The sequence below is a fragment of the Marmota monax genome, unplaced genomic scaffold, assembly GCF_021218885.2.
Source record: "Marmota monax isolate L192 unplaced genomic scaffold, Marmota_monax_Labrador192_F-V1.1 WCK01_AAM20220418_F8-fsc00298, whole genome shotgun sequence".
NCBI classification, from domain to species: domain Eukaryota; kingdom Metazoa; phylum Chordata; class Mammalia; order Rodentia; family Sciuridae; genus Marmota; species Marmota monax.
In genome coordinates, this window is record NW_026694888.1 from 226,747 (window position 1) to 236,388 (window position 9,642).

Sequence of the window (9,642 nt, forward strand, 5' to 3'; positions counted from 1 at the left end):
AACGATTTTTTGTTCCGTTTTTGTTTCATTCTGTTTCAGTTTTGTTTTGTGTTATAGTAAATCAGAAATTAGCAAAAAACAAACTGAAAGAGTGTTAAGTAAATTGTTAGAGGTCCAGACTATGGTAGAAAACATGTTAGATCAAGCAAAAGAGAAGTTCTCTCGAGCTAGTCAGACAGAGGAAGAAAATTTAAAGGAAGAAAGCTTAGAGGAGAAACAGCTATCAGGGGGAAGCTACAACAGGAGGCTGCTACTAACACCGTTCTATCACCAGAGGGCATAATTCAACCAGCAGCTCCATCTATGGAGACAGCTGAGTGGCCCTCAACCCCTGTAGTTGACAGATGGGATCCTGAGACAGGATCTCAAATATTAACATGCCCTGTACTTGAGCAGGCAGGAGGGCAATGAATTCACCGTGCTTTAGATTTCAAAACAGTGAAGCAGTTAAAGGAGGCTGTAACAACCTACGGGCCACAAGCACCCTTCACTGTAAGCATGGTCAAATCCATTACCAACTTGGACATGACGCCAGCAGATTGGGCTAGTATGTGTAAAGCTGTGCTAAATGGAGGGCAATATTTGTTATGGAAGGTTGCCAATGAGGAATTTTGCACGGAGACGGCTAGGCGAAATGCAGCAGCTGGTTATCCTCAGAGAAATCTAGATATGTTGTTAGGAAAAGGACCTTATGAGGGTCAGCAGCAACAAATTAGATATGATCCCGCTATATATGCACAAATTGCTGCATATGCAGTTAGGGCATGGAAGACTTTACAAGGACATGGAGATTTACAAGGTCAATTATCTAAGGTAATACAGGGAGCTAATGAACCTTACGCTGAATTTGTAGATAGGCTTATTCAAACAGCTACCAGAGTTTTGGGGAATACAGAACAAGCAATGCCATTAATAAAACAACTGGCTTATGAGCAAGCAAATCATTGGTGCAGAGAGGTCATTAGACCATGGAAACATGAAGATTAAACACATATATTAAATTATGTAGAGACATTAATGAATAAGGGCAAGTTTTGGCAGCTGTAGTACAACAGGCTTTAGATTCCAGGCCAAAAACATGCTACAATTGTGAACAAACAGGACATTTTAAAAGGAGTTGCCCCTTAGGAGGAAGGTTTAACAAAACTAGGTATCAAAAAAATAGAATACCAGGTATTTGCCCACAATGCCATAGAGGGAGACATTGGGCTAATGAATGCCATTCTCAAACCACCATAGAGGGTACTCCATTATCAAAAAACCAACAAGGACCAGGTGTCTATCCACGATATTGTGGAGAAAGGCATCGGGCTCCATTGCCAAAAAACGGACAGCGGGGCCCAATGCTCCGGGGCCCAAAACCACAAATATACGGGGCACTGGAGGAACCCAGCAACCCCATCAGGGTAGTGCCCAGGACACATTGTCCATCAGATCCCTCATCAGACGAACCAGAGGGAGCGCAGGGTTGGACATCTGCACCTCCGCCAGAGCAGTACTAACTCCAGAGATGGGAGTTCAAATAATTCCCACAGGAGTAAAAGGACCTCTTCCCCAAGGAACAGTAGGCTTATTGTTAGTACACAGTTCTTCTACTCTAAAAGGACTTATGATAAGTCCTGGGGTAATTGATCCCGATTATGAAGGTGAAATAAAAATTATAGCTAGTTCTCCAAAGGGCATATCAGTAATTTCACCAGGAGATAGAATAGCACAGTTATTAATAATACCCAGCCTGCATGATAAATTTTCCAGTAGTACTGTAGAAAGAGGTTCCAGGGGGTTAGGCTCCACAGGTGTAGATTGGGCTATGCTGTCTTTAAATTTAGATTCTCGCCGAATGCTAAAAATAAATATTCAAGGACATGAATTTAATGGGCTACTGGATACAGGTGCAGACCTTAGCATCATCTCTCGTCAAGAATGGCCAAAACATTGGCCATTACAACAAGCCACTCAAACGCTTCGAGGCCTAGAAGTGGCAACTAATCCCCATAGAAGTGCAATGGTATTAGATTGGAAGGATCCTGAAGGATGTGAAGGAACTATACAGCCATATGTATTGGATCATCTTCCCGTAAATTTATGGGGATGAGATGTCCTAGATCAATTAGGTTTGACATTAACAAATAACATCAATCCTAGTGCACCCACTACTAGGGCTAGACAAGGCTTTAGGAAAGAAGAAAGATTAAGAAAACAAGAACAAGTTATGACAGCACCAATTCAGATAGATCAAGAAACAAATAGACATGGATTGGGCTTTCAGAAGGGGTCACTGAGACAATAAAAATTACTTAGAAATCAGAAAGACCAGTATGGGTTCCTCAGTGGCCCCTGACTAAAGAAAAGATACAAATAGCCCATGACCTGGTCAAACAACAATTAGCGGAGGGACATATACAACCTTCTGAATCTCCCCATAATACTCCCATTTTTGTCATTAAAAAGAAATCTGGTAAATGGAGATTATTGCAAGATTTAAGAGCCATTAATAATGAGATGGTTATTATGGGACCTGCTCAATCAGGGATTCCTCAATTGTCTGCTTTGCCAAAAACCTGGTATGTTTTAGCTATAGATATTAAAGATTGTTTTTTTTCAATTCCAATTCATCCTGAGGATAGTCCACGTTTTGCATTTACTATCCCTGCACTGAATCATGAAGCTCCTGATCAGAGATATGAATGGAAAGTACTCCCTCAAGGGATGGCTAACAGCCCAACTATGAGTCAAATTTATGTTAACAAAGCAATCCAGCCACTTAGAAATCAAAATCCTGAACTACAAATATTTCACTATATGGATGATGTATTATTAGCACACAAAGCTAAAAACACATTGCTAGAGTGTTATGTCACACTTACAAACTTATTAAAAAATTATAATCTAGAGATAGCAATAGATAAAGTACAATTAAATTTTCCAATTAATTATTTAGGAGTTCTATTATCCTCAACCATGGTCCGTCCACCCAAAATTCAAATATGAGTAGATCAACTCAAATCACTTAAAGACTTTCAAAAGTTATTAGGAGACATAAATTGGATAAGGCCTTATCTAGGCATACCAACAGGAGAGTTGGGACCTTTATTTGATATTCTAAAAGGTCCATCAGATCCAAATTCACCCCACATGTTAATGCCTGAAGCAAGAAAGGCATTAAAAAATATTGAAACATATATGGAAAATATGCATTTGAATAGAATTGATATAAGTTTGCCTTTATTATTTATTGTTATACCAACAAAAAAATATTCCTACAGGAGTATTTTGGCAAGAAGGTCCATTATTGTGGATACATTTACCTTATTCTCCTAACACTATTCTTACTAGGTATCCTGAGGCTGTAGGACAATTAATACTCAAAGGAATAAAAGCAGCAAAGGGAGTGTTTGGACTTTCTCCCAATAAAATTATTACTCCATTTACTATGGATCAAATTGATGAGTTAGCTAATGAGTTAAATACTTGGGCAATAATCATGTGCAAATCTAGTGTTTCATTTGATAACCACTTACCATCTAATCCTTTGTTGTCTTTTTGGTCTTCGCATCCTGTAGTTTTTCCAAAAATGACAAGAAAAACCCCTATCATGAATGCTCCAAATATATTCACTGATGGGTCAAATAATGGTACAGCAGCAGTAGTTACCCCTGATCAAACTTTTACATTTTTAGTACCCAAACAATCAGCTCAAAAGGTAGAGCTTAATGCAGTATTACAAGCTTTTGTGATGTTTAAAGATTCTGTATTTAATTTATTTTCCGATAGTCAGTATATAATTAATGCTATAGTATCCCTTGAAGATGCTGGTAGGATTTCCCCTTCCTCTACTGTTTTCTCTTTGTTTTCCACTATACAAAGTCTAATCTGGGACAGAAAAGATCCATTCTTTATAGGACATATCAGGGCACATACAGGATTGCCTGGAGCCCTTAGTTTGGGCAATGAGTTAGCAGATGAAACTACACATGACATACATATTTTCTCCACAATAGAAGAAGCTATAAATTTTCATAAAAGGTTCCATGTCAATGCTAATACTTTACAAAAGCATTTTAAAATAACTAAGGAACAAGATAGACATATAATAAAACAATGTCAAAATTGTGTGACATTTTTACCACAAGTTAATCTTGGAGTCAATCCTAGGGGACTGATACCTAACCATACTTGGCAGATGGACGTCACACACTTGCCAGAATTTGGAAAATTAAAATATTTGCATGTTACAGTTGATACTTCTTCCGGATTTTTGATGGGCTCCCTTCATGATGGAGAAAAAACTAAAAATATTATAGCTCATTGCTTACAAAATTTTGCCACCGTGGGCGTTCCTAAACAGTTAAAAACAGATAAGGTCCTGGTTATACTTCTACCTCTTTTAAACAATTTTGCTCATCATTTGGCATTATTCATATAACAGGAATCCCATACAATCCACAGGGACAAGGCATAGTTGAAAGAACTCATCAAACTATTAAAATGTACTTATTAAAGCAAAAAGAGGGAATTGGGAAGGGGTATATATTCCCCAAAGATAAACTTAAAATAACCCTTTATACTCTAAACTTTTTAAATTTGGATTCATCGAGGCTTAGTGCTGCAGAAAGACATATGTATCCAAAAAAATGTACATAAGCCCAAGGTACTTTGGAAGGATATTCTAACAGGACAATGGAAAGGTCCTGACCCAGTGATTGTCTGGAGTCGGGGTTCTGTTTGTGTGTTTCCACAGGGAGAACAGCAGCCGATTTGGATTCCAGAGAGACTAACCAAAGCGATTTCTACAGACCAAAAAGAAGATGATTTGACTCAAATCCATAACAGCGATATCCAGAGCTCCAGCTTGGCTATTCTTACATCTGTGACAGTGATTAACCAGGATGCTTTTTTCAATATCTATTTTATTATTGCCTTTTCCCACATCATAAAGTTCTATTTTGTTTTTTGAGCTCATACAGACCTAGGTTAATGTTTTTCTGATCAGTTCTATTTTTTGACTGTGAAGTTTCTAAACATTGCAATGGAGATTTCACCTGTGAAAAGCTACAAGGCCTTTACTATTATGTTATATGTTGTATGTATTGTGTTATGTGTGCACACTTGTGTTTTGTGTTGTATGTCTGCATGTGTGTATGTCCATAGATCATATATGAGGAGCGCTCATGAAAAAATGGATTCAAATATTTTTATTATTTACGTGATTTAAATGGTTTAATTTAAATTGGGTAAACAGCTGTTGAGGATTGTTTTAATATGTGAACAAATAAGGAGGTTAACAGATCTGCTTGTTTACTTTCACCTTTCCTTTTCATTATATTTAATAATTCTGTTCAGGATAATGTAAATTGTTCAGAAAATTGTTTTCTTAGTGCCTGCTGGAATGTTACATATTTTTTTTTTTAGCCATCATTGCCAGAATTCCTATCTTCATCCCAGTGGCGGTGAAGACAAAGATAAAACCAAACTACAGCTTCTTCTATAGCTATCACAGTAAACTGTATAAACTGATGCATCAATAAATAATAACTCAACAAGTCATGCTCAATCAAGGAGTCAATTTACTTTGGGAGGAAATGGACATATTGATGGATTCCTCTGCTTTGAACTGCTTGCAGAACTTGCCTGGACTATGTTTCACTTGTATGCATTGTGAACTATCTGTTGGTGCAGCGAATTGTGGTAGTGCTGGCTTATCTTTGCTGATGGTGTCATCGGTGGTACAATTTTTCCAAAAAGAGCCGTTATTTGGCTTGGTGTCATGGCATTTTGCATCCTCCTCCCTTCTTCTAGTGATGGTCTAAAATTTGGGGGCCAACAGAGGTGAGGCAAAGAACCCCACCCCCCCACTGGCACCAAGGCCAAATTTGGGGGCCAACAGAGGTGAGGCAAAGAACCTCACCCTCCCACTGGTGCATAGGCCTATCCACAGGTGTGGCTGTATGCTGGACCAGTAGTCAGTGACGGGTAAGATCCAATTGCAGTGGTACCAACCTAAGACAGGAGGCTGACGCCCTGAGGTCAGCTCATCCGATGATGGGTAACAATCATATGTAGTATTGGACAACCTAACAGGCAGTGTCCCTAAGCCACATTGCTTGTTGTTTAATCAAACAGAAGGGGGGAGATGCTGAGAGCCACAGCCAGTCGGAATGGCCCCTGGCATTTTGCCAATAGTATTGGTTGAGAGGCGAGCCATTAAGATGATGCTGGATTGATTCAATTGTATATTAGACCTTTACTGTCTGCCTAGACCTGCTACTTTGGAGTTCTCGTGGGGATTCCTGGAGAGTTTGCATTGGTTGGGGAAGTGCTGGAGGGGGGATTTCCGGTTGGTGGTTCCTGGAGGAGCCGCGTGGCGTTCGGGAGAGTTCCTGGGGAGCGTGTGTGGAGTGTGCTGGTGGAGTTCAGAAAGAAAGTTTGTTCCTGCTTCAGTGGCTCGTGATTTGTGCCCAGTCAGTATCCTGCCCCTATGAGGAGGTGCCATGGCCGTGGGCCGGCGCTGACAGGCTCACACAGGAGGGGCTTCTGTCCAGTGCACCGCACCACCCCAGGCTCAGTGAAATCCAGGAGAAGGACCCCTGCCAGCTGCCACAGGTCAGCACACACCAGTGCACACAGAGGCACAGAGGGCCACACCCCACCCACACTGTTTTGGCTGGTGCCTGACCCCAGTTCTCTTCTTTGCAGAGTTGTGGGGTTGGACATGGTTCACCCCTCCTGCCAGTCTCTCTAAATATCTCTGGCTACTCTCTCCCCATCTACCCTGCTGTCCCAAAGGCCCCAAATCCACAAAGCCCAGGAGGTGGCTCTGGGCATAGGACACTCTGCCCATAAACAAAGGGGGTATCAGCTGACTTCCTGGGCCACCGTCCCACGGAGCACCTATCTGCACACCTGAGGCCAGCTAGGAGGGAGCAGCTCTGCCCAGCATGGACTAGTCAAGAGCCAGGAAGGCCAACTTCAGACCTGCCCCAGGCACCTGGCAACATCCAGGGTGCGTCCTGGCATACCCAGGACTCTCACCCACCACCCCACAAAACACCCTTCTAGAAACTTCACTTTGACACACTCTCTCCACAGGGTACTGAGCCCAAAGGCTGGGGCTGAGACAGGGCACCCATGTGCAGATCCCTGAGGTTGGAGGAGCCGACCTAGGACCCTCCATCAGGGCCCAGGAAGGAGCAGCAGAGGGTGTGATGGGCACCCACACTATGGCCCCAGGAAAAGTGACAAGTAGGGACTGTTCTGGGTGGCCCTACCAGAAACCTCCCCACCCAGTGCTGGGGGTGTGCTGGGTGTCTGGGGGCCCTCCAGGGCAGCCCCCCAAACACCAGAGCAACACCAGCTTAGATTCCCCGACTGGCTTCAATTCCCATGAGCCACCGGGAGGGAGGCATGGCCACCAGGAGGATGATGTTAGGGACAGCCACTCCTGTAGGCCTAGACAAGAGCAGGGATTTCCTGGGGTCACACATGCCCTGGGCAGTAGAGCAGCCCAGCAGCTGGGGCAGGGCAGCCACCACCAGAAGATATGCTGGCCCCATGAGCACAGCCCAGCTCCAGGCCTACTGCTGGCCGACACCGAGGCCCGAGCACATGGCCCCTGCCACCGGCAGCAGGTGCAGCCCACTCCCCAGCTACCTCTAGGGTTCCCCCACCTGCATACCCCACACTTCTCCAGGGCCGAGACCACTGGGCCATGCTCTGGCTGGGGCGTCCTCCTTCCCAGAACCACAGGCCCCGCCAGGCTGCCCAGCGGGGCTTCCCCTTATGGTGCAGGTAAAATCAAGAACCTAATCCAAACACAAAGCATTCCTCTGCCTACCGACTCCAAGACTTCCCTTCTGAGCCACACAGGGCCAGACCTCCTCCCCCCAACGCCCGCCCCCCCGCCCCCCCCCCAGCAGGCTGGCCCTGACATTCTGCCTGCCTGGCCCTCTAGAAGCGAGTGTGGCAGAGCCTGTGGCCTGAGTCTCCAATGCGGAGGGCACACCTCTGTCTCTGATGATGCCTGACCAGGGACAGGACACTGTCCTGTAGCTGCCAGGGGGGTGGAGGCTCCGGTGCCCTCCATGGGACAGCTGGGTCATTTCTTTTACTCCGCATCAGCCAGCAGATTCCAAGAGGTGAGTCATCTCCCTGAAGTGACAGGTCCTTTCACCTTTTCCTGCTACTTCTAACTGGTTTTTCTGGATGTGTGAAAACTGACGGCCTCTGACATGGATGAATGATTACTCAGTACCAACATGAGTGGGCAGCTGGGTTTCCTGTCCACATGGCTCTGCCTTCAGGATGCACAGCTATTTACACACAGCAAGAGCCAGGGCATCTAAGAAGCATGAGCACCAGCAAGCCACCATGTGGCCAGCACAGCAGGGAACAGCCAGGCCCCTGGGCCACTGTGAGCCCCACGGGTGCTACCAGGCAGTCAGCAGGGACAGGGCATGGCTGGCACGGGCAGGAAGCACCTGGCACATGCTCACTCTGGGCCCCACAGTCACTGCTCAGAGCAGCCTCAGGACCTTCCTCTCCAACACTCCAAGGCCCACACTCCACCCACATCCAGAGGCCCCAAGGAGGTCAGCTTCCAACACCCATCCCTCACCTTGGCAGGCACCAGTGTCCTCCCCGAGGGCCGAAGGTATCCAGACAGACTGTGACGCCACAGCCCTGTGCTGAGCCCAGGTCTCTGGGAGGGCCTCTGAGCCCTGGCTTCAGCCAAACACACTAGCCTCTGCTGACAACAGAGGTCAGCATGCAAACCAGGGCCAGGTTAGTGAGCCCCACCTGGCAGGTGACAGACCCCAGGTCTGAGGACAGTGGGACCCTGACTGGGCCAGCTAGTTGTGAGATATCCACACGAATAGGCAGAAAGACCTGGAGCTGCCCTGGGGGCAGCAGCCCTGCAGGGCAGGGCTGGGTGGATGGGGCTCCCAGGATCGGTGGTATCCGTGACCCATTCTGGCCTACACCTGCCCAAACTCCTGTTCAGCAAGAGCCACAAGACCTGGGGCAGAGCCCACCTCTATCCCGAGGGCCAGAGGCTGAGTGGGGGGCTGTCAATAAGCTCAAAAGGGCAGATGCCAGGGCTTCATTCAGGGCATGTCCCATGCAGCATGCCCCAGGGAAGTCTACGCAGACCCAGTCAGGAGGGTAGGACATGGCCAGTCACAGAAGACTGAGCTGGCTCTTGGGCCAGCAAGTTGGGGCCCCTGGAGCTCAAGGACATGCCACCTGCTGGCCTGCACAAGGGCTCGAAAGGCTGGAAACTGACCCCTGACTCGTGTGCTGGACCCAAGACCAGAGAGGACACCCACCTCTTGCACGACATGGACGGTCAACAGCCAGAAGACCCTGGCCAGCAGGAGGCCTCTGAGGGGCGGCAGGGTGTGTCCTCCTCAGAGCAGCTTCCCCCAGTGCCTAGACCCCCTCAGGGCAGGGGAGGGGCTATCAGATCCAGCTCACTTGGGCCCATTGTGAGGGCCACACAGGACCCCAGGGGCTCAGCTCCCCCAAGAGTGGACAGTGGGGCTCAGTGGATGGCCACTCTTGATAGCTGGCAGGCAGAGGCAGGCCCTGGGGTCCCACTGGCACCCGACATCCAGGTGGTGCACTCCATACAACAGAACCAGG